Raw genomic sequence first — 25404 nt, 5'->3', positions numbered from 1 at the left:
ATTTGGGTGATGGTGGCGATGTACATCCTTGTGTGTGAGTCTTTGTGTGCCCACGTGTTTGTATCTCTGCCCTGTCTCTGTCTCTGCAGGGCCTTCAGATGCTCCATGTCTACCTCCAACCCTCCTTCCTTCACCCGCACTTTGGCAACAGCCACAGCTAGGAGTGATGGGGCGACAGGAGAGGCGGGGGAGGGAAGAGACACAGAATTGGTGAGAGAGACAGAGACTGAGGCCCAGCAGGTATAGCGTTCAGGCTCCCTGGCTCTCTGGTTGCTCTGTGCAGTGCCTGACACTTCTCTCTCTGCCATTGGCTCTGCCTTCATGGTAGGACACTTCTCTGATCCTTTCTTTGTGACTCTCTCTCTTTCTCTTGCTATATCCCTCTGTCTTGGTGTCTCTGTTACTGCCTTTAGACTCTAAGCTCCAGGAGCACAGAGACTAGGTCCATTTTGGTTGAAGTTCCCCTAGGCCCATGTCTTTCTCCATCATCATCACTCTCGGCCTCTGGCAGGATCAGTCTTGTATTTCCCAGTATGTGACTGAAGGTGGCCACATCCACCTGTCATGCCCCGGGCCTGGCTTTCACTTCTGTCTCTCTCCTTCAAAAGGAAATGGGCGGGGGGGTGGGGTGGGGACACCTGGGTGGCTCAGTCAGTTAAGTATCTGACTCTTGATTTCAGCTTGGGTCATGATCTCAGGGTCATGAGATGGAGCTCCATGTCTGGCTCTGCACTTAGCAGGGAGTCTGCTTGAGGTCTCTCTTCCCTGCTGTTCTCTCTCTCTCTCTCTCTTTCTCAAATAAATAAATAAATAAATAAATAAATAAATAAATAAATAAATAAATCTTCAAAAGGGAATTGGGGGGAGATGAGGCAGCATCTGTCTTGCAATGTTGGGTCCCGTTGCGGGACCCAGGACCCTGACCCTAGCAGTTGACTCACACTCCTCTGACTCAGGAGAAAAGGACTGATAATCCTGATATATTGAATTCAGGGGTAGAATCTGCACTTTCCTGACCTGGGAGAGGTGCCATCACGGACTTTCCTGACCCAAGTCCTGGTTCCTGGTGTGCCCTGTGATCTGGCACTGAACTTGGGACTCATTCCAGCCCCAGGGAATGCTGATGGGGACCCATGAAGTGCTTTACACAGAATAACTCACTCAATCCTCACCTTTTGAGGTAACTATGGTTGTCATCCCCACTTTGTAGATGGGGAGAGCCAGGCACAGTGATGTTGAGAGTGTTACTCAAAGTCACACAGCAGGTTGTTCAATATAGTAGCCACTTGCCACATGCAACTATTAAGCACTCAAAATATGGCTAGCAGAAAATGTGAAATTTAATTTTAAGTAGAAATTGATACTCAGTTCAGTTCTTGGAAAACTTCTAAGTACATTTAGAACAACTTAGGTATGTGAATCTACTTTTTCAGTTATAAATCTCATGAAATCTAAACACAGATCAAGTATTTCTTTTTTTCTTTTTTAGATTTTATTTATTTATTTATTTGAGAGAGAGAGACAGAGACAGAGCACGAGCAGTGGAGGAGGAAGGGGCTGGAGAGGGAGAGGCCAACTAGCTGTATGCCAGGACCTGGGATCATATCCTGAACCAAAGGCAGATGTTTAACTGACTGAGCCACTCAGGTGTCCCTAGATCAAGTATTTCTGAAGAAAAGTCAAAGTCCCAATAAAAATGCCCTATAAGTGCAAAATACACACCAGATTACAAAGACTTATAATGAGAAGAAGATATGCCAAGAGGCAGAGGCCAAGAAATAGACAAGGACTATAATATGAGGATGGAGGCAGAGAAAGGGAGGGGGCAAGAGAGACAGCAAGAGAACAGAAGAGCAAGAGAGAGGCAGAGTTACAAAGACAGAGGGACAGGGTCTGTGGGGGGCACAAGCAGAACTGGTCTCAACGAAAGAGCTCGTTTTCTTTTTTTTTTTTCTTGAAGGTTTTATTCATTTATATGAGAAAGAGTGCACACACGAATGGGGTGAGGGGTAGAAAGAGAAGCAGACTCTCTGCTAAGCAGGGAGCGTGACGTGGGGCTCGATCCCAGGACCTGGGGATCATGACCTAAGCCAAAGACAGACGTTTTATTGACTGAGCCACTTAGGCACCCCAAAAGAGCTGGTTTTCATATATGAAAATCTGTGGGATTTTTTTTTCATTTTTAATAGCTTTCCTGAGATATAACTGACATATGATAAGCTGCATGTAAAGTAAAATTTGGGCAATTCTGAAATATTGCACACCTGTGAAACCATCATCACAAACAAGACAATGAAAGTTTTCTCATGACACTTTTGTACACCTCCCTTCCCATTTTTAATCTCCTCCCCAGGCAACCACTGATCTGTTGTTCATTACTAGAGATTAGCATGCACTTTCTCAATTCTCTTTTTTAAAGATTATTTATTCATGAGAGACATAGAGACATAGGCAGAGGGAGAAGCAGGCTCCCCACAGGGAGCCCAATGTGGGACTCGATCCCAGGACCCTGGGATCACACCCTAAGCCAAAGGCAGACACTCAACCGCTGAGCCACCCAGGCGTCCTTGCACTTTCTCAATTCTATGTGAAGTGGAACCATGTGATATGCACTATTTTTTGCCTGCCTTCTTTCCACTTGGTATCATTATTTTGAAGTTTGGGGTAAGCTGAAAAATAGCCTGCCAAATATGTCCTTGTCCTAATCCCCATAACCTGTGAATGCTGCCTAATATGACAGAAGGGATTTTGTAGATGAGATTAAATTAAGGACCACCAAATGAGGTGGGAGCCCTCAGAATCACCTAGTGAACTGGTTAAAACCCACATTCCTTTGTTCCTGACCACTTGCTGTGTATATCAGTTTCCTGGGGCTGCTGTCACAAAATACTGCAAACTCGGTAGCATAAACAACAGAAGTGTATTCTCTCCAAGGGCCAGAGGCCAGAAGTCCAAGATCGAGGGGGTAACAGGATGGTGCTCCCTCCAGAGGATTGAAGGGAGAGCTCATTGCTTGCCTCTTCCAGCTTTCAATGGTTGCCAGCATTCCTTGGCTGTGGCTCCATCTCTCCATCTCTGCCTCTGTCTTTACATCACCTTGTCCTCTGATGCGTGTGTCAAATCTCTCTCTCCTCAAAGGACATGCATGATTGGATTTAGGGCCCACCTAGATAATCCAGGATTATCTCCCCCACATTAGGACCCTTGCCTAAAATCATATCTTCCCAGACCCTTTTTCTTTTCAAAATATAGCTTGCAGAGATTGGGGCCTAGGATCTTTGGGTACCATCACTGAGACAACCACACTGGGCATCGGCTCCTCATTCATTCTCTGCAGGGTTTCTGATGCCCATTGAAGCTGAGCCCCTCAACATCAAGAGAATGCCAGTTCCGAGCTGCAGGATGTTTGGCAGCTCTGCGGTCCTTCCTTGAACGCCACACAGGGATTGACAGACCAGCTCATACCTCTCCTCTCTGGGCTTCGGGCCGCACCACAGCCAGGCCTGGCTTAGGGGCACAGAGCCTCTGTGGTGGGAACCTGATCTCAAGTGGGTGGATGATGATGGGGCTTAGAATATACATGACTCTGGGAGGGAAGCTGGGGCTTCAGAAGTGGGGAAGTCACAGGCTCTGTTTGAGGCTGCCACAGAACCTTCCTAGCAGCCTTGGCATAAAATATAAGCATTTGGGAAGTGGCAGGGGCTGTACAGACTCACATCCTGGAAGCAATGGCTCCAGAAACCTAAAAGGGTTGTGCAGGCTGGTACAAGCTGAGAGGCAAAGGCCAGGGATGGGCCCACAGGGGGCATCTGGGGCTCCCACCCCTGCTTCCAAAAGGGTTATCATAAAAGTATACAAAGAGCAGCACACAGCCTTACAAAGGAAATCCACGGCTGGTGCAGTGCTGGTGTGGTGGGAAGCACAGGCACTCTAATGACAAAAGACCCTACATTTGAGCCCATGACTTGCTAGCTGTGGGACTTGGGCAAGTTACTTAACTTCTCTGTACCTCAGTTTCCTCGTATGTAAAATGGGAGAAATAGCAAGGCCACCTCACGGGATTGTTGCGAAGACTAAGAGGATCTCTGTAAGGTGCTTAGCACGTAGTAAATGTTCAAAAAAGCCAGCTGCTACTGACCATTTGTCTCTTATTGCCTCATTTGATAATGATGAGAAACATAGAGTAAGTACTGTTATCATCTTCATTCAGGTTATACTGGGATTATTCAAGTAGACCAATGATGTAATCAGTTGGCCAGTTAAAGGTCAAGTACATGAAAATGGGCTCATCACTCATCATCAGGGAAATGCTCATCAAAACCAGAATGAGATCACCTCACACCTGTTAGGATGGCTGTTATTACAAAGACAAGAAGCAGGAGCACCTGGACAGCTCAGTCAGTGGAGCATGTGATTCTTGATCTTGGAGTTGTGTGTTTGAGCCCCACATTGGGTATAAAGATTACTCTAAAAAAAAATTTAAAAAGACAAGAAACAAAAGGTGTTGGTGAGGATGTGGAAAAAAGAGAACCCTTGTGTACCATTGGTGAGAATGTAAGTTGGCACAGCAAGTGTGGAAAACAGTATGGAGGTTCCTACCATAAAATTAGCAATTGCACTTCTGGGTATTTACCTGAAGAAAATGAAAATACTAACTCAAAAAGATCTGAACACAAACACATACACACACCATTTATTGTAGCATTATTTGCAACAGCCAAGGCATGGAAGCAATGTGTACTCTGCTGTTGCACGGTTCAGTGTGCTATAAATGTCACTTAGGTTGATAGTGCTGTTCACTGCTATTATATCCCGCTGAGTTTCCACCAACTTGTTCTATAAGTTATTCAAAGAAGGGTAATCAAATCTCTGAATATAACTGGGATTTGTCTATGCCCCCTTCGCAGTTTTATTTGTTTTTGCTTAATGTGTTTTGAAGCTCAGTTATCAAGGGCATACACCTCTGTGATTCTGAGTCACCCCACATGCATGGGAGTGAGGCAAGGTCAATGCTTTATCTGAGTCTGAAAGTCAAAGCTGCCAGGCCAACCTTTACCCCATACACCTCTATCCAGGAAGGGGGGACTGACAATTCTGATACTTTGAATTCAGAGGTAGAATGTGTACTTTCCTGACCATGGAGAGGTGCCACTGTGGACTTTCCTAACCGAAGGCCCTGGCTCTTGCTGTGCTGTGTGATTTAGCACTGAGCTTGGGGCCTCATTTCAACCCCAGGAGGCATGAAGTGCTTCACATGGAGGAACTCACTTAATCCTCACCCTCTCAGGGAGGTATTGCTGTCTTAACCCAGAGAGGTTAAGACCTTGCCTAAGATCACACAGCACTCTTGAAGTAGAATCAGGTGTCAAATCCAGTCTCATTTGCAGAACATGCTATTCAATCACTTCACTCTGCTGCCTTTCTGAGAAGCACAGAGGCACAGAGGCACAGATGGAGAGGCACGAGGACACATGGAGAGATAGCAGACAGTGAAAGGCAGAAAGAAAAAGAAAAGATAAGAGATAGAAGAGGACAGTAAGTTCTGGGGAAAAGGGATTCTTTGGAAAAATAATCAAGGGAGAGACTAGATTAAACAAAGGCAAACTGGTTCCTTTCTTGCAGGACTTTTCAGGGATTTTAGAATACTAATTTCATCATTAATAGCCCAGCAAGAGGCAAGGAGAGTCAACAGTAGCTCCTCAACACATCTTTCATTTTTTTCTTTCTTTCCTTCCTTTTTTTTTTTTTATTTTATTTCTTAGACCACCTCCAGGTCTAAGGATCTGAATAACACACTCTAGGACATGCTCATGTGTCAGAATAAAGCACTAATTTTTAGAGTCAGACAGACTCAGTCTGAAATCTCAGCTTCACCCTATACTTGTCATGTCAAAGACACTTAGGCAAGTATCTGCTCCTCGTGAGTCTCAGGTCACCTCCTGGAGGTGGTGTGGGTACCTAGCCTGTGGGGTCACTATGAGGATGGAGATGCGATCCAATACTCGTGGCCTACCACATAGTAAGTGCTCAATGAATGCACAATGGCTACAGGAGAGACCCAGAGGCTGAGGCTAATGGGAGCAGAGGATCAGACAGGCCCAGAAGGAGGGACTTGTGACGTGACCGAGAGGGCAAGAGAGTGAGAAACCTGATGGTGAAATAGTGAGACACATGGCGAACATTCACTCATTGATCCAACAAATATTTATCAGGCACCTGTGTGCCAGGCACTACTCTAGGCACCAATTAGAGAGGCTGCAGTGAACAAGACAGGTAAATACCTGACTCTCACAGAGCTAACATGCGAGTGAGAGGGACAGATGACAATGAGACAGAATAAATACAGAGTAATTCAGAGTGACAGGGTGATATTCAGGCATCATACCCTCATTTGTCCTTGCTGGTCATTTCTCCTCCAGCGCCCATTGTAGTGGGTCGGTGCCTGTGCCTGCTGAGCATAAGGCAGTGTGAGGGCAGCACGTTTCCCTATCAGGGCAGGAGGCACAAGGATGGAACTGTGATACCTGAGGCTGTGAAGGGAAAGATGTGGCAAAAAGGGAGGTAGAGAGATGATGAGATGGCCAGAGAGACACAGGAGCCCAGAGACTGAGGACGGACAGACAGACAGACACATGGAGACATGAAGTCTCACTAAGAGACAGAATGGAAAGATGTGGGTTCTGAGGATTAGTGAGGGGCAGGGGGGACTAGCAAGGGGCTGAGTGACTAGTGAGGGGCTGAGGGACTAGCAAGGGACTGAGGCACTAGTGAGGGACTGAGGGACTAGTGAGGGGCTGAGGGACTAGTGATAGGCTGTGGGACTAAAGGGGCTGAGGGACTAAAGGGGCTGAGGGACTAAAGGAGCAGAGGGACTAGCGAGGGGCAGAGGGAGCTAGTGAGGGGCAGAAAGAGTGAGTGGGGAGCTGGGGCAATGAGAGTTAGAAACCCAGCTGAAAGGCTGAGAGAAAGGGCAATGCATCAAGGCCTAATGGTTAACTTGGGTTCAAGTCCCAACCCTAGCACTTTCTGTAGGACAGCTGGAGGGTTACTTAACCTCTCTGTGCCTCTCTCCTCACCTGTTAAACGGGTATAAATTATGCTCACTCTCCACCCCCAGGAATGCTGTGAGATTTCAGTTATATGTGTAAAGCACTTAGATAGACCCTGGCACATAGTGTGCACTCACTGAACATTTGGGGGTTTTAAAATATTTTATTTATTTATTCATGAGAGACACACAGAGCAAGCGAGAGAGAGAGAGAGAGAGAGAGGCAGAGGGAGATGCAGGCTTCATGCAAGGAGCCTGAGTTTCTAGGATCACACCCTGGGCTGAAGGGCAGGCGCTAAACTGCTAAGCCACCCAGGGTGCCCTAAACATTTGTTTTTCTGCCAAAAGCCAATTCATGCAACAAGAAGTTTGCTATAAATCTTCTTTTGTTCACTTACACATCACAAGGCACTATGGTGCTATGGGCTCTTAGGATAATGTTTTTAACTGCAAAATATTGAATTCATGAAATAAGCTGGACATAAAAGGTCACATATTGCCTGTAATTCCATTGATATGAAATGTCCAGAATAGGCAGATCCACGGAAAGCAGATCCATCTTTACCAGGTAGTAAGGGAGGAGGAATGGGGAGTGACTGCCTAATGCTACGGATTTTCCTTTTGGAGTGATGAAAAAGTTCTGGAACTAGTTAGTGGTGTGGTTGTACAATGTCATGTGTGTACTTAATGCCACTTAGCTTAATTTCAAATAGTTAAAATAGTAAATCTTATGTGTATTTTACCATAATTTAAATTTTTAATTCCTAGAATTCCCATAAAATTATTTTTATTGAAAGTTATCAGATTTTATTGATTTTTTTAAAATATTTTATTTATTTATTTATTTATTTATTTATTTATTTATTTATTTATTTATTTGAAAGAGAGCAAAAGCGAGGTGTGGGGAAGGGAGAAGGAAGGGGCAAGGGGAAAAGCAGACTCTGTGCTGAGCCAGAGGTGGGGCTCAATCCCAAGACTCTGAGATCATGACCTGAGCCGAAGGCAGATACTTAACTAACTGAGCCACCCAGGCACCCCCCAAATTATCAGATTTTAAAAATAAATCAAATGTGTGATGTAGTATGTTCTTCCTCATAAACACATTAGATAACAAGATCTGGTCATGGGTCGACAGCACTATAATTTCAGAGTGGTAACAAGTCTAAATGATATTTCAAGAGATATAGATAGATATATAGATAAATATAGATATAGATATAGATAGATATAGATATAGATATAGATATAGATATAGATATAGATAAGTGTAGCTGAATTCTGTGTGTGGGTCCCCTTGCTCCTACACACAAAATCACAGAATGTCAGAATCAGAGAGGAGCCAAAAGAGGCCATCTATCTTGACCAGGGATGGCAGACCATGTGGCTCTCCTTAGTATACTTCCACTTCCTTGGTCCTTGCCCACAGCAGGCAGCACCAATCAATCCCAGCACTCTTGTGCACTAAACCTCAGAATCCCTCTCAGACTCCCATTATCAAATGAGCAAAGTTGACACATGAGCTGAAGCCCATTTATAATTCAAGATCTAGACCAAAAGCTGTTATCAGTCTATCAGTTTTCCTGATGGAAAACTTGAGATCCAGAGATGTGGAGAAAATTGTACCTGGTCATATAGGAAACGAAGAGGTATAGAGTGGGATGATTTGGGACCCAGGTCTCTTGAGTCCCATCCAAGGATGCTCCAAGACCCTCAGCCCCCACAGATTCCAGAATGGAATGAATCTTGCTCCAAGTCTCCCTTGCTGCATGTGAATGGGAAAGGTGTCATTGAAGTCCTGGTAAGAAAGGGGCCCTGAAGAAAAGATGTCTTGGCACCTGCTGTTCCCTCTGCCTTAGATATTGTTCCCCATACTTCTCACTTCTGCTGGCTCATGCTTATTTATCACTGAGGTCTCAGATTAGATGGAATCTCCTCCAGAAAGCCTTCCCTGACCTTCAGACTGTGGCAGGCACTGCCTCTGTGTGCCACAATTGCTTGAGCTTCAGCCCTAACCCCTCTTCTTATCTCTCTCCACCTCCCAGAATTGTCCATTCTGAGCTGATGCTGTCTTGTGACTGTTTCATCTCCTCCTCTGGATTGAAAGCTCCATGAAGGCAGGTCCCAGGGCTCCAGGTCACCCCTGTGTCTCAGCATCACCCATTATAGGCTGGCATAGTGCAGTGGGTTCAGTACACATCAATCAAATGACTGTTAAATTTGTCACACTGGGTCATCAGTATCTGGTGACAGGTCTGTCTATCCCACTAGACTGTGAGCCCATAAGGACAGTACTGGGCTATCTTGGCCCTTGCTGTGTCTCTAGTACCCAGCAAAGAGCTGGACACAAGATCAGAATTCATGGCAGACATTTGAATTGAATGACAGGGTCTTGAAGAAAGGGCTATGGGGTGGTGGTGAGGTGGCTTCAGCAGCTACCTACACCCAAAACATGTCCACCTGCTCAGGTTTTCAGCTAGAAGCCCTAGGAAGTCCTAGAGTCTTAAAGTCCTCATCCTGATAGTCAAAATGATGACTAAAAATCATAGATAATATTGGAGAGAGGGCACCAAATCAGGAAGGTGGGGTCAAAGGGTGTGCCTGTGCCAGGACCAGGAGGTGTCAACTGCCCCAGTCTACCTTCTTCATGGCAGCTGGAGTGATACCTTCCAAGTATGCATCTGGCCATGCCACTCCCCGCTCAAAATCATTCCATGGCTCCACAGTGCACTCAAGACAGAGTTCAAGTTAATTTTTTAAAATATCATTTATTTATTTGAGAGAAAGAGAGAGCACAGGAGAGCATGAGCAGGGAGAGGGGCAAAGGGAGAAGCAGGCCCCCCACTGAGCAGGGAACTGAAAGCAGGGCTCAATCCCAGGACTCGCGGATCATGACCTGAGCCAAAGGCAGATGCTTAACAGACTGAACCTCCCAGGCAGCCCCAGAGTTCAAGTTCTTAACGTAAATAAGAGGACCTCACATTGCTAGCCCCTCCTGGGGGCTCCAGCCTTGTGTCTAACCACCTCCATAGGCTCCAGCAAAATGCAACATTTCAAGTTTCTCCAGAGCACCAAACTCTCTTGTCTCTGGATCTTTGTTCATGCTTTCTTCTTTACCTCTTCTCTCTCTAAACTGATCAACTTCTATTCATCTCAAATATCAGTGTAGATATCTCCAGGGAACCTTCTCAAAACCCTCCTACTTGTCTTGGTCAAGAACCTCCTCTGGGCTTTCCCCATCAGCCAGAAGAGTCAGTAGTATAATGGGAGAATCACAGGGCTCCTAGAAATCCAGAGGAGGATCCTGACCTACTCTTGAATGGTGGTGATGGAGGGAGAGTAGTGGTTACAGACTTCCTGGAGGAGTGGATGTCTGAGCTGAGACATGAATAGCAGCAGGAGTAGTGTTTAGTCAAGCTTAAAAATGGGGAAAGCATATTCCATTCCAAAAGTTTGGCTCAGGTGAAGGCTCTAAGGACTTGTGTCAGGGAGGTTGTTCAGGTTGTGCACTACACAAAGGTGCGGCATCTAAGAGGCATCTATTACATTGTGGGGGAGGGAGAAATGGAGAGGGGGAAGGAGGGATTTCTGCCAGCCCTCCTCCTAGCTCTCTGAAATACAGAGCTTCTGGTGGCAATTTCTGGTGTTTGGTCTTGATCTTGAATTATAAATGGGCTTCATCTCGTGTGTTAACTTTGTTCATTTGATAATGGGAGCCTGAGAAGGATTCTGAGGTTTAGTGCACAAGAGTGCTGGGATTGATTGGTGCTGCCTGCTGTGGGCAAAGACCAAGGAAGTGGAAGTATACTAAGGAGGGCCATGTGTCTGCCGTCCCTGGTCAAGATAGATGGCCTCTTTTGGCTCCTCTCTGATTCTGACATTCTGTCATTTGTATGTAGGAGCAAGGGGACCCACACACAGAATTCAACCAAGAAAATTTGCTCAGTCCCACTCTTGACATCTTTTTTTTTGCCAGGATGGAGACAACCAACACTACTTCAGATATGGGTTCCAGATCCCCCTGAAGTACCCACAGGTTACTCAGCCTCTCAGCCTGATGTCTTCAAAGCTGGGTACAAGGATCTAGGACTCCTAGTATGTTCCATGGGAGAGTATCATTTTAGAGGATGCAGGGTGATTGCCATTAATGCAATCCTGGGTTTGAAGTCTGGGAAGTTGAAGGTGGGGCGAGATGCCCAGGGCAGTAAGCCTTCCCATGATCACAACTTTTTCCCATCCTTTTCTGAGTGGAGCCAGGGTCACGCAGAGAGTGACTGGTTGGTGAGGAGAGAGACCATGCTGCCTGGAGGACAGGGCCTGGGTGCCAAATACTGGCGTTGTCCTCCCCAATATCCTGAGGCTCCTAGACATCATACTTCTGCGTGTACCCTATGCTGTCAGCCAGGACACCCACTTCTGGGGATACCACATCCCCATGGTACAGGCTGAATATGGGTCCTCTGAGTTCAGCTGGTGTTTCAAATCTCCTGGGTAGAGCTGCCAGACTGGGCCTTTCAGTATTTGGTTCCTGGGTCCTTCCAAGGCCTGATCCCCACCTCACCTCCTTCAACCCAAGCAGAGATGAGATTGCCAGCTCCCCAGTGGAGCGCCAATGTGCCACAGTTGAGAACTAGAGCTCTGGAGTCATCTTGAATCCCTGTACCACCACTTCCCAGCTCTGCCACTCTGGACAACTAAATCAATCTCTCTGGACCTCAGTCTCTTCTTCTATATAAGGGGTACAATTGTACTACCTACACTGTGTGGTTGTGAGTGGCTTAATGGAGCATAGTAAATGCTCAAAAAATTTAGCTATTTGGTTTTTTTTTTTTAAGATTTTATTTATTTACTCATGAGAGACAGAGAGAGAAAGAGAGAGGCAGAGGGAGAAGCAGGGTCCATGCAGGGAACCTGATGTGGGACTCAATCCCAGGTCTCCAGTATCAGGCCCTTCCCAGGCCTCCAGGATCAGGCCCTGGGCCCAAGGTGGCACTAAACCACTGAGCCACCCAGGCTGCCCCCTATTTGTTGTTACAACCAGATGTCTCAGTCACAAAGCAGGTCTGGGAGACCACCATAGGGACCACTACACAGGGCAGGGCACCAGTGATGGTCCAACTTTCACTAAGTATTTGGCAGTGTCATATCAACCAACAACCGTCAAATAAAGCACGGCTTCTCCTCCTTCCCTGGCAAAGAAACCTTCTCAACCACCTAGAAAGCAAGGTTTGATCTGGATATTCTCAGAGTTCCTCAAAGGAATGTGACCATTCAGAGTGAGTCACTCTGGCCCCAGGTTCACTTCTATTTCCTTCACACGTACAGCTCCATCCTGTTCCTCAGCCCATGTGAGCCAGATGTCTCCCTCTGTCTGTGTCTCTGCCTCTCTCTCTCTTTGTGCCTCTCATGAATAAATAAAATCTTTAAATAAAAAATAAACCATTTTTATGTGTACAATTCAGTGGCATTAAGTACCTTCACATTTTGTGCAACCATCCCCACTATCCATCTCCCAAATCAGCATCTTGCAAAACAGAAATTCTTTTTTTTTTTTTAATTTTTATTTACTTATGATAGTCACACAAAGAGACAGAGAGAGAGAGAGGCAGAGACATAGGCAGAGGGAGAAGCAGGCTCCATGCACCTGGAGCCCGACGTGGGATTCGATCCCAGGTCTCCAGGATCGCGCCCTGGGCCAAAGGCAGGCGCTAAACAGCTGCGCCACCCAGGGATCCCCAGAAATTCTTTTTTTAAAGATTTTCTTGATTTATTCATGAGAGACATAGAGAGAGAGGAAGAGATATAGGCAGAGAGAGAAGCAGGCTTCCTATGGGGAGCCTGACGTGGGACTCGATCCCAGGACCCTGGGATTACAACCTGAGCCGAAGGCAGATGCTCAACCACTAAGCCACCCTGGTGCCCCCCAAAACCTGAAATTCTTATCCATTAAACACCACCTCCCCTCTCTCCTTTCCCCGGACCCTGGCAATGACCACTCTTTCTGTCTCTGTGACTTTGACTACTGTAAGGATCTCATGTAAAAAATAAAAAATAAAAAATAAAAATAAAAACAGACAGTATTTGTCCTTCTGCGACTGGTATATTTCACTTAGCATCATGTTCTTGAGGTCAATTCGTGTTATAGCGCACCTATGAATTTCCTTCCTTTTCAAGGCGGAATAGTATTCTATTGTAAGGATGGGCCCTATTTTGCATACCCATTCATCTGCTGGTAGACATTTTAGTTACTTGCACCTTTTGGCTCTTATGAATAATGCTATTATGAACATGAGCATGCAACTATCGCTTCAAGTCTCTGTGTTCACTTTTTTTGGGTTCATGCCCAGGTCTGGGTCTGCTCCTGAGACACCCCCTCAGACACCCTCTCCAGGCCTGAGTTACAGCATAAATACAGGCATACCTCAGATATATTGCTGGTTGGGTTCTAGATCACCACAACAAAGATAATAGTGCAATAAAGTGAGTCAAATTAATATTTTGGTTTCCAGCACATATAAAAGTTACACTACAGTCTGTGATAAGCATTAAGTGTGTGATAGCATTACATCTAAAACAATGAACATACCCTGATTTTGAAATACTTTATTGCTGGGATGCCTGGGTGGCTTGGCAGTTGAGTGTCTGCCTTTGGCTCAAGGCGTGATCCTGGGTCCAGGGATCGAGTCCTACATTGGGCTGCCTGCAAGGAGCCTGCTTCTCCCTCTGCCTATGTCTCTGCCTCTCTAAGTGTCTCTCATGAATAAATAAATAAAATCTTTAAAAAATAAAATAAAATAACTTTATTGCTAAAAAATGCTGACCATCATCTGGTGCATCGTAATTACTGATCACAGATCCCCAAAACAAATATAATAATCCTGAAAAAGTCTGAAATATTTTGAGAATTACCAAAATGTGACATAGAGACATGAAGCAGGCAAATGCTTCTGAAGAACTGACAGGGCATCTGGGTGGTTCAGTCAGTTAAGCATCCACCTTCAGCTCAGGTCATGGTTCAGCTCAGGTCATGATCCTGGGGTCCTGGGATCGAGTGCCCCACATTGTCTGGGACTCCCTGCTCAGCAGGGAACATGCTTCTCCTTCTCCCTCTGCCCCACCCCCTTGTGCATGTTCACACTCTCTGTCTCTCTCTCTCAGGTAAATAAATAAAATATTGAAAAAAATAAAAGAAATGCACTGATAGATTTGCTACACACAGGGTTGCTACAAACCTTCAATTGAAAAAAAACTATGTCTACAAGGCATGGTAAAGTGACATGCAATAAAGTAGGGTGTGCCTGCATCAGATTTCAAGGACCTGCAAAGTCTCCGTGAGACTTAGGGTAGGTGGTATGATCCCTCGGGGGTGTGAAGAGGGTGTGAGTGGTGCCAGGGAAGAGAGCAACTTGCCAAGAGAGTGCCCATACAGTGGTCCCCAGTGGCCTGAATGTTCCCAAATGCCCTTAGTACTGGCTGCATGCTTACTTATTTGCTGGAACTGACAGTAGAGTACCCTTAGAGAGGTTAAAAAACCTAAGGCATGCTCAAAAACAATCAAAAGAGCTACAGACAGTATAGAATAGCTACATGTTCTCAGAAGGGGCTGAAACCTGTTTTTGAGGTCAGAAGTGACGTAAATAATACCAGGGCAGCCACTAGCCTTTATGGTGCCCCTCTGTGAGAAAGGCACCGCCTCCAGGCAAGTGGCCTGTTGAATGCGTGGCATGAAAGGGGGGGCCCTTTTGAGATTTTAGTCCTACTTGTGCAAGGCACAACTTTGTGACCTCATGCATAACTCTGAGTAATAGCAATCATTTATAGAGTGCTTACCATATGCCAAGTGATCTCACTACTTCACCTACTCCTCTGAATAGGTACTAGTATGCCCACTCTGCAGATGGACTTCCTGAGACTCAGAGAGATGTCACCTGCCCAGTCACCTCACTGGGAAATGACAGAGCTGGGATTCAGTGACCACAGTCTCCCCATGCTGCTGTTGCTGAGGGCCAACAAGACCAGGCAGCTTTGGGCCATCGTGCAAGAAGCATACCTCTGGGGGCTTTCCTGGGTGGGCAGCCATAAACATCTAGACCAGCTCCTCCCATAGAGCACCATGGTACTCCTGCTGCTCTAATCTGCCTTCCTTGATCAATTCTAGGACTCTCTCCTTCCAGCCCCAGAGGCTCCTGGGTGCCAGGGAGCTTTTCAGAGGAACTCTGCTTCTCTGTCTTTCTCTGCAGCTCAGCATCCATGCTTTTGTCCAGACCAGGGGCTGCTACGTGGCTCCAGGGAGGACACCTTCCCTCTCTTTAACATAAGCAAGTGGTGTTCTGATTGCTGGTTCAGAAGACAGATGCTACAGGCCAGACTTACGTAAGGAGGGTGAATAGAGAGCCCAGGTGTGTTCCAACCACAGTTGATCCTCCCTCAGGAAGTGAGGATTATACTAATCCTTGAAAAACATTTTTTAAAAAGCTTTAAAATTTTTTTCATTTGCTAAAAAACTTCTAAAAAGTAAGTATAACCCTCAAATTCTAGATAAAACAAATAGCACATTTAATTCAAAATAACAAATGTTTTTTTAAATGACCACTCTTGTTACAGCTATCTGAAAATTAGAAGCTATGTATTAGCTTCTAACACATAGCTAGTAGTATGTAGTATTTTTATTTAAACTAGTTTTTAATTATATATAATGCAAACACCTGTTAGAAAATAAATCAAGCAGATGGGACGCCCAGGTTGCTCAGTGGTTGAGCATCTGCCTTCGGCTCAGGTCATGATCCCGGGGTCCTGGGATTGAGTCCCACATCAGGCTCCCTGCAGGGACCCTGCTTCTCCCTCTGCCTATGTCTCCACCTCTCTCTTTCACAGAGAGAGAGGCATGAATAAATTTATTTTCATGAATAAATAAATAAAATCTTTTTAAAAAAGAAAGAAATCAAGCAGAGCAAGAACATAAAATGAAAGTAAAGTCTTCCTCCTGATCCTGTCCTATTCCCTAGATTCTAAGTCCCACAACCTAGCAATAAGCACAGTTAATGGTTTCTTGCGTATCCTTCTAGAATTTGCCTAAGCAAATGCAAGTGTAAATATGAAAATACGTGTTTTACAAATATCCATTTAACCACGCATCTTGAACATTATACTATTGGAGCACATAGAGTTCTAACCCATTCTTCTTAACCACTGCATGGCATTCTATTGTGGATGTACCATGATGTATTCACTCATTCCCATAGCACGCGATTGTTTTCTGTTTTCACCTGGCTCCAGTGTACATTGTTCTGCATGGGTCTTGGGCCACATCTGGGAATATTACTGAAGGAGCAATGGCTAGGATTTCTGGGTCACATACATCCACTGGGTCACATACATCCACTGCCTGATTTTACGGACCACTATTGAAAGATAGGAGGACACAGACCCAAGGATGATCTAAAGCAGTGACCACGAATCCATGGTATCCCATCTGACTTTGTGGCATATTTAAAACATGATTGAGTCTGGGGTCTTTGTAAGCCACAGCACTTCAAACACTCTGGGAAGATACCAGAAATGTCATTGTTGGAAGGCAGGGCAAGCTGGTGGAGGAGTAGGCATCCTCAACTCACCTGGTCCCACCAACTTACCTAGATAACTTTCAAATCATCCTGAACACCTACGAATTCGACCTGAGATTTAAAGAGGTAACAGCCGGAATGCTACAGAGAGAAGGGTTTTCGCTTCTAGCAAGAATCATCTAGGGTGAAATTTACTTAGGTCATGGTTGATATTCTTAACTCAGCCCACTCATACAGCCACTCTGCACTGAGCAAAATGACTAGAAGGAAAAACTCACCACAAAAGAAAGAATCAGAAGCAGTACTCTCTGCCACAGAGTTACAGAATTTGGATTACAATTCGATGTCAGAAAGCCAATTCAGAAACACAATTATAAAGCTACTGGTGGCTCTGGAAAAAAGCAAAAGGATTCAGGAGACTTCATGATTGCAGAATTTAGATCTAATCAGGCTGAAATTAAAAATCAATTAAATGAGATGCAATCCAAACTGGAGGTCCTAATGATGAGGTTTAATGAGGTGGAAGAAAGAGTGAGCTACATAGAAGACAAGTTGAGGACAAGAAAGAAAGCTGAGGAAAAAAGAGAAAAACAAAAGACCACGAGGAAATGTTAAGGCAAATAAATGATAGCCTCAGAAGAATCTATGTATAATTGGGGTTCCAGAGAGCACTGAGAGAGGGCCAGAGGGCCAGAAAGCATATTTGAACAAATCATAGCTGAGAACTTCCCTAATTTGGAGAGGGAAAAAGACATTCAGATCCAGGAGATAGAGGTTCCCCCCCCAAAAAAAAAATCAATAAAAACCATTCAACACCTCAACATTTAATAGTGAAACTTACAAATTTCAAAGATAAAGAGAAAATCCTTAAAGCAGCAAGAGACAAGAGATTCCTAACTTATATGAGGAGAAATATTAGATTAACAGCAGACCTCTCCACAGAGACACGGCAAGCCAGAAAGGGCTGACAGTATATATTCAGGGTACTAAGTGAGAAGAACATGCAGCCAAGAATACTTTATCCAGCAAGGCTCTCATTCAGAATAGAAGGAGAAATAAAGAGTTTCCAAGATAGGCAGAAACTGGAAGAATATGTGTCCACCAAACCAGCTCTGCAAGAAATATTAAGGGGGACCCTGTAAAAGAAATAGGAAGCCCAAAGAAATAATCCACAAAAACAGGGACTGAATAGGTATTACAATGACACTAAATCCATATCTTTCAATAGTTACTCTGAACGTGAATGGGCTAAATGATCCTATCAAAAGACACAGGGTTTCAGACTGCATAAAAAAGCAAGACCCATCTATTTGCTGTTTACAAGAGACTCATTTGAGACCTAAGGACACCTACATCCTGAAAATGAAAGGTTGGAGAACCATTTACCATTCAAATGGTCCTAAAAAAGAAAGCAGGGGTAGCAATCCTCATATCAGATAAATTAAAGTTTAACCCAAAGACTGTAGTAAGAGATGAAGAGGGACACTATATCATACTTAAAGTGTCTATCCAACAAGAAGACTTAACAATAATGAATATTTATGCCCCTAATGTGGGAGCTGCCAAGTATGTCAATCAATTAATAACCAAAGTAAAGATATACTTAGATAATAGTACACTAATAGTAGGAGACTTCAACACAGCACTTTCTGCAAATGACAGATATTCTAAGCACAACATCACCAAAGGAACAAGGGCCTTAAATGATACACAGGACCAGATGGATTTCACAGATATATACAGAACTTTCCATCCAAATGCAACTGAATACACATTCTTCTCAAGTGTACATGGAACTTTTTCCAGAATAGTCCACATACTGGGTCACAAATCAGGTCTCAACTGATACCAAAAGATTGGGATTGTTGCCTGCATTATTTTCAGACCACAATACTTTGAAACTAGAACCCAATCACAGGAAGAAATTTGGAAGAAACTCAAACACGTGGAGGTTAAAGAGCATCCTACTTAAAGATGAGTGGGTCAACCAGGAAATTAGAGAAGAATTCAAAAGATTCGTGAAAACTAATGAAAATGAAGATACAACTGTTCAAAATATTTGGGATACAGCAAAAGCAGTCCTAAGAGGAAAATACATCGCAATACAAGCATCCCTCAAAAAATTGGGAAAAACTCAAATACACAAGCTAACCTCACACCTAAAGGAACAGGAGAAAGAGCAGCATATAAAACCTACACCAAGCAGAAGAATAAAGATAATAAAGATTCAAGCAGAACTCAGTGAAATAGAGACCAGAACTGTAGAACAGATCAACAAAATCAGGAATTGATTCTCCAAAATAATTAATAAGATAGATAGGGATCCCTGGGTGGTGCAGCGGTTTGGCGCCTGCCTTTGGCCCAGGGCGCGATCCTGGAGACCCGGGATCGAATCCCACGTCGGGCTCCCGGTGCATGGAGCCTGCTTCTCCCTCTGCCTGTGTCTCTGCCTCTCTCTCTCTCTCTGTGACTATCATAAATAAATAAAAAATTAAAAAAATAAGATAGATAAACCATTAGACAGCTGTATTAAAAATAAAAGAGAAAAGACTCAAATTGATAAAATCGTGAACAAAAGAGGAGAGATCACAACTAATACCAAGGAAATACAAACAATTTTAAAAACGTATTATGAGCAGCTATACTCCAATACATTAGGCAATCTAGAAGAAATGGATGCATTTCTGGAAAACCACAAATTACCAAAACTGAAACAGGAGGAAATAGAAAACTTGAACAGACCAATAACCAGGGAGGAAATTGAAGCAGTCATCAAAAACCTTCCAAGACACAAAAGTCCAGGGACAGATGGCTTCCCAGGGGAATTCTATCAAATGTTTAAAGAACAAACAATACCTATTCTACTAATGCTGTTCCGGAAGATGAAAAGGGATAAAATACTTATAAACTTGTTCTATGAGGCCAGCATCACCTTAATTCCAAAACCAGGGGATCCCTGGGTGGCGCAGCGGTTTGGCGCCTGCCTTTGGCCCAGGGTGCGATCCTGGAGACCCGGGATTGAATCTCACCTCGGGCTGCCAGTGCATGGAGCCTGCTTCTCCCTCTGCCTATGTCTCTGCCTCTCTCTCTCTCTCTCTCTCTGTGACTATCATAAATAAATTTTTAAAAATTCAAAACCAAAGACCCCACCAAAAAGGAGAATTATAGACCAATATCCCTGATGAACACAGATGCAAAAATTCTCAACAAGATACTAGCCAATAGGATCCAACAGTACATTAAGAAGATTATTCACCATGACCAAGTGGGCTTTATCCCTGGGAAGGGACAGGTTGGTTCAAAACTCGTAAAACAATCAATGTGATAGATCACATCAACAAGAGAAAAAACAAGAACCATATGATCCTCTCAATAGATGCAGAGAAAGCATGTGACAAAATACAGCCTCCATTCCTGATCAAAACCCTTCAGAGTGTAGGGATAAGAGGGAACATTCCTCAACATCTTAAAAGCCATCTATGAAAAGTCCACAGCAAATATCATTCTCAGTGGGGGAAAACTCAGAGCCTTTTCTCTAAGATCGGGAACATGACAGGATGTCCACTCTCACCACAGCCATTCAACATAGTACTAGAAGTCCTAGCCTCAGCAATCACGCAACATAAAGAAATAAAAGGCATTCAAATTGGCAAAGAAGAAGTCAAACTCTCCCTCTTTGCAGATGACATGATACTGTACATAGAAAACCCAAAAGACTCCACCCCAAGATTGCTAGAACTCATACAGCAATTCAGCAGTGTGGCAGGATACAAAATCAATGCCCAGAAATCAGTGGCATTTCTATACACTAACAATGAGACTGAAGAAAGAGAAATTAAGGAGTCAATCCCATCTATGATTTCACCCAAAAGCATAAGATACCTACGAATAAACCTAACCAAAGAGATAAAGGATCTATATCCTAAAAACTACAGAACACTTTAATATTGTGAAAATGTCAATGATACCCAGGGCAATTTACACATTTAAAGCAATCCCTATCAAAATACCATGGACTTTCTTCAGAGAGTTCGAACAAGTAATCTTAAGATTTGTGTGGAATCAGAAAAGACCCCAAATAGCCAGGGGAATATTGAAAAAGAAAACTAGAGCCGGGGGCATCACAATGCCAGATTTCAAGTTGTACTACAAAGCTGTGATCATCAAGACAGTGTGGTTCTGGCACAAAAACAGACATTTAGATCAATGGAACAGAATAGAGAACTCAGAAATGGGCCCTCAACTCTATGGTCAACTACTATTCGACAAAGCAGAGAATAATATCCACTGGAAAAAGGATTGTCTCTTCAATAAATGGTGCTGGGGAAATTGGACAGCCACATGCAGAAGAATGAAACTAGACCATTCTCTTACACCACACACAAAGATAAACTCAAAATGGATGAAAGAGCTAAATGTGAGACAAGAACCATCAAAATCCTAGAGGAAAACACAGGCAACACCCTTTTTGAACTTGGCCACCAGCAACTTCTTGCAAGATACATCTATGAAGGCAAGGGAAACAAAAGCAAAAATGAACTATTGGGACTTAACCAAGATAAGAAGCTTTTGCACAGCAAAAGAAACAGTCAACAAAACTAAAAGGCAACCTACAGAATGGGAGATGTTTGCAAATAACATATTAGATAAAGGACTAGTATCCAAGATCTACAAAGAACTTATTGAACTCAACAGCAAAGAAACAAACAATCCAATCATGAAATGGGCAAAAGACATGAACAGAAATTTCACAGAGGAAGACATACGCATGGCCAGCAAACACGAGAAAATGCTCCGCATCACTTGGTATCAGGGAAATACAAATCAAATCTACAATGAGATACCACCTCACACGAGTGAGAATGGGGAAAAATAACAAGACAGGAAACAACAAATGTTGGAGAGGATGTGGAGAAAGGAGAATCCTCTTGCACTGTTGGTGGGGATGTGAACTGGGAGGATCCCTGGGTGTCTCAGCGGTTTAGCTCCTGCCTTTGCCCCAGGGTGTGGTCCTAGAGTCCTGGGATTGAGTCCCACATCGGGGTCCCTGCATGGAGCCTGCTTCTCCCTCTTCTGTGTCTCTGCCTCTCTCTTTCTCTGTTTCTCATGAATAAATAAATAAATTTTTACAAGACTATCTTAAAAAAAAAAAAAAAAAAAGGAATGTGAACGGGTACAGCCACTCTGGAAAACTGTGTGGAGGTTCCTCAAAGAGTTAAAAATAGACCTGCCCTACGACCCAGCAATTGCACTGCTGGGGATTTATCCCAAAGATACAGATGCACTGAAAAGCCAAGACACCTGCACCCCAATGTTTATAGCAGCAATGTCCACAATAGCCGAACTTTGGAAGGAGCCTCAGTGTCCATCAAAAGATGAATGGAGGGCAGTCCCGGTGTCGCAGCGGTTTAGCGCCGCCTGCAACCCGGGGCCTGATCCCGGATATCTGGGATCGGGTCCCGCGTCGGGCTCTCTGCATGGAGCCTGCTTCTCCCTCTGCCTGTGTCTCTGCGTCTCTCTCTCTCTCTCTCTCTGTGTCTCTATGAATAAATAAATAAATCTTTTAAAAATTAAAAAAAAGATGAATGGATAAAGAAGATGTGGTCTATATATACAATGGAATATTACTCAGCCATTAGAAACGATTAATATCCACCATTTGCTTCGACGTGGATAGAACTGGAGGGTATTATGCTAAGTGAAGTAAGTCAATAGGAGAAGGACAATTATTAAATGGTTTCACTCATACGAGGAATATAAAAAATAGTGAAAGGGATTAAAGGGGAAAGGAGAGGAAATGAGTGGGAAATATCAGAGAGGGTGACAGCATGAGAGACTCCTAACTCTGGGAAATAAACAAGTGGAAAGGGAGGTGGGCGGGGGGTTGGGGTGACTGTGACCGGCACCGAGGGGGGCACTTGACGGGATGAGCACTGGGTATTATGCTATATGTTGGCAAATTGAATTTCAATTAAAAAAATATACAACCTCCCCCCCCGCCCCCCGCGCGCTCTGTTCTGGATCCTAGAACCATAAACAGGGTAAAAATAAAGTCTGTATAACACTTGGAGCTACCTAAATAAAATTTAAGCAGGTTAAGGTTATTTAACCTGTTCTAGAAGGATTTTTCCCCACACATTTCAAGGAATATGGGCATATGTAGAAAAGAATTTAATTCTGTTAAGAAAACACAACCTAGAGAAACTGGGTCTATTAGTAAACATGTTCTGTGCAATATTGAAATATTGTACTATTAAGAGGTACATGTTTCTAGAAATTAAAAAAAAGTGCCATTGTTTAGCTCCTCCTTGGACAGAGGGGTGGTTTTACTTCTCAGATGGAGCTGTCCACATTCTCTAAGATGACCACCTAGGATGCACCTGCCCTCACAGGTAGATAAGAGAATATAGCATCCTGGCTCATGGGAGAATGAAGGTATATGTTCAAGAAGGAAATCAGGAAAGATTTAGCTAAGAGGTGCCTGAGTGGCGCAGTTGGTTAAGCGTTGGACTGTTGGTTTTGACTCAGGTCATGATCTCAAGGTCTTGAGATCAAGCTCTGCATAGGGCTCTGCACTCAGCGCAGAGTCTGCTTAAGATTCTCTCTCCCTTCTCCTCTCTATGCTCACCTTTCTTCTCTCTCTAAAAATAAGTAAATCTTGCTCACAGTAGCTGCCCCTTTCTGGATGGTCACACTGAGCTAGTACTCGCACCTGGAATCAGGTCGCAATCTCAGCTGCACCTGCAGCCTGCCACCACCTCTGGACCGTGGACCTCCACAAAATGAGCAAGCTTCAGGCCTTCTTGAAAATGTGTAAGCAGGATCCAAGTGTTCTGCACACTGAGGAAATACGCTCCCTGTGGGAATGAGTGGAGAGCATGGGGGGTAAAATACCACCTGCTATTCATAAAACTAAATCAGAAGACAATATCAAGGAAGAAAAAACAGATAGTAAGAAGGTGGAAGAAAACATAAAGACAGACACATCAAAAAAAAAAAAAGGACACAAAATGAAGTGAGGAAAGTGATCTAGAAATTGACAATGAAGCTGTGATTGAGTCAGATACTGACGCCCCTCAAGGAATGGGAGATGAAAATGTAGAGATAACTTAGGAAATGATGGATCAGGCAAATGATAAAAAAAAAAAGTGGCTGCCACCATTGACGCCCTAAATAATGGCGAACTAGAGAAAGCCATTGACTTGTTCACAGATGCCATCAAACTGAATCCTCGCTTGGCCATTCTGTATCCCAAGAGAGCCAGTGTCTTCATTAAATTACAGAAGCCATGGGGCAGCCCCGGTGGCTCAGCGGTTTAGCGCCGCCTTCAGCCCAGGGCGTGATCCTGGAGACCCGGGATTGAGTCCCACGTCGAGCTCCCTGCACGGAGCCTGCTTCTCCTTCTGCCTATGTCTCTGCGTCTCTCTCTCTCTCTGTCTCTCATGAATAAATAAATAAAATCCTTTAAAAAAATTACAGAAGCCAGGGATCCCTGAGTGGCTCAACGGTTAAGTGCCTGCCTTCGGCCCAGGGTGTAATCCTGGAGTCCCAGGATTGAATCCCATATCGGGCTCCTTGCCTGGAACATGCTTCTCTCTCTCTCTGTGTCTCTCATGAATAAATTTTAAAAATCTTTTAAAAATAAATAAATAAATTACAGAAGCCAAATGCCATTCGAGACTCTAACAGAGCTATTGAAATAAATCCTGATTCAGCTCAGCCTTTCAAGTGGTGAGGGAAAGCACACAGGCTTCTGGGTCATTGGGAAGAAGCAGGATATGATCATGACCTTGCTCATAAACTGAATTATGATGAAGATGCTAGTGCAATGCTGAAAGAAGCTCAACTGAGGGCCCAAAAAATTGCTGAACATAGGAAAAAGTATGAGTGAAAACGTGAAGAGCGAGAGAGCAAAGAAAGAATAGAAAGGGTTAAGAAGGCTCAGGAAGAAAATCAGAGAACCCAGAGGGAGGAAGAAGCCAGATGACAATTAGGAACTCAATATGGGGCAGCCCAGGTGGCTCAGTGGTTTAGCGCCACCCTCAGCCCAGGGCGTGATCCTGGAGACCGGGGATCCAGTCCCACGTCAGGCTCCCTGCATGGAGCCTGCTTCTCCCTCTGCCTGTGTCTCTGCCTCTCTCTCGCTCTCTCTGCGTCTCTCATGAATAAATAATAAAAATAAAAATCTTAAAAAAAAAAAAAAAGGAACTCAGTATGGCTCTCTCCTAGGTGGCTTTCCTGGGGTAATGCCTAGTAATTTTCCCGGAGGAATGCCTGGAATAGCGGGGGAGGGGTGATGCCTGGAAAGGCAGGAACACCTGGGCTCAATGAAATTCTAGTGACCCAGAGGTTTTCACAGCCATGCAGGATCCAGAAGTTATGGTGGCCTTCCAGGATGTAGCCCAGAATCCAGCACATATGTGAAAATATCAGAGCAACCCAAAGGTTATGAACCTCATCAGTAAATAGCCAGCCAAATTTGGAGGTCAAGCATAACATCTTTCTGACAAATAAAGCCCTTGCTGAAGGAAAAGCAACTTTGATCACCTAATAGATGTCGCAATAATACAAACCAGTGTACCTTTGACCTTCTCGTGAAGAAGGCTGGAATGCTGTGAAGCGAATCCTTACCCTCAGCCCCACGCAACTGAAACATTCTACAGTGGTTTGCCATTAGGGTATCCATTCAGATAATGTTTTCCAACTAGGAATTACAAACTTTAAACATTTTTTAAAAAGATTTTATTTATTTATTCATGAGAGACACAAAGAGAGAGGCAGAGATACAAGCAGAGG

The 25404-nt window shown here is 44.1% G+C and overlaps 1 pseudogene; it reads left to right on the top strand.

Moving 5' to 3' along the window:
• Positions 1-18: 18 nt before the first annotated feature.
• LOC140609313 (hsc70-interacting protein-like) lies at positions 19-25104 on the top strand (annotated as a pseudogene).
• The last annotated feature ends 300 nt before the right edge of the window (positions 25105-25404 follow it).

Source organism: Canis lupus, chromosome 1, assembly GCF_048164855.1.
Source record: "Canis lupus baileyi chromosome 1, mCanLup2.hap1, whole genome shotgun sequence".
Classification (NCBI taxonomy): domain Eukaryota; kingdom Metazoa; phylum Chordata; class Mammalia; order Carnivora; family Canidae; genus Canis; species Canis lupus.
The sequence above is the reverse complement of the archived record's forward strand: the minus strand, read 5'-3'. Positions and strand labels throughout refer to the sequence as shown.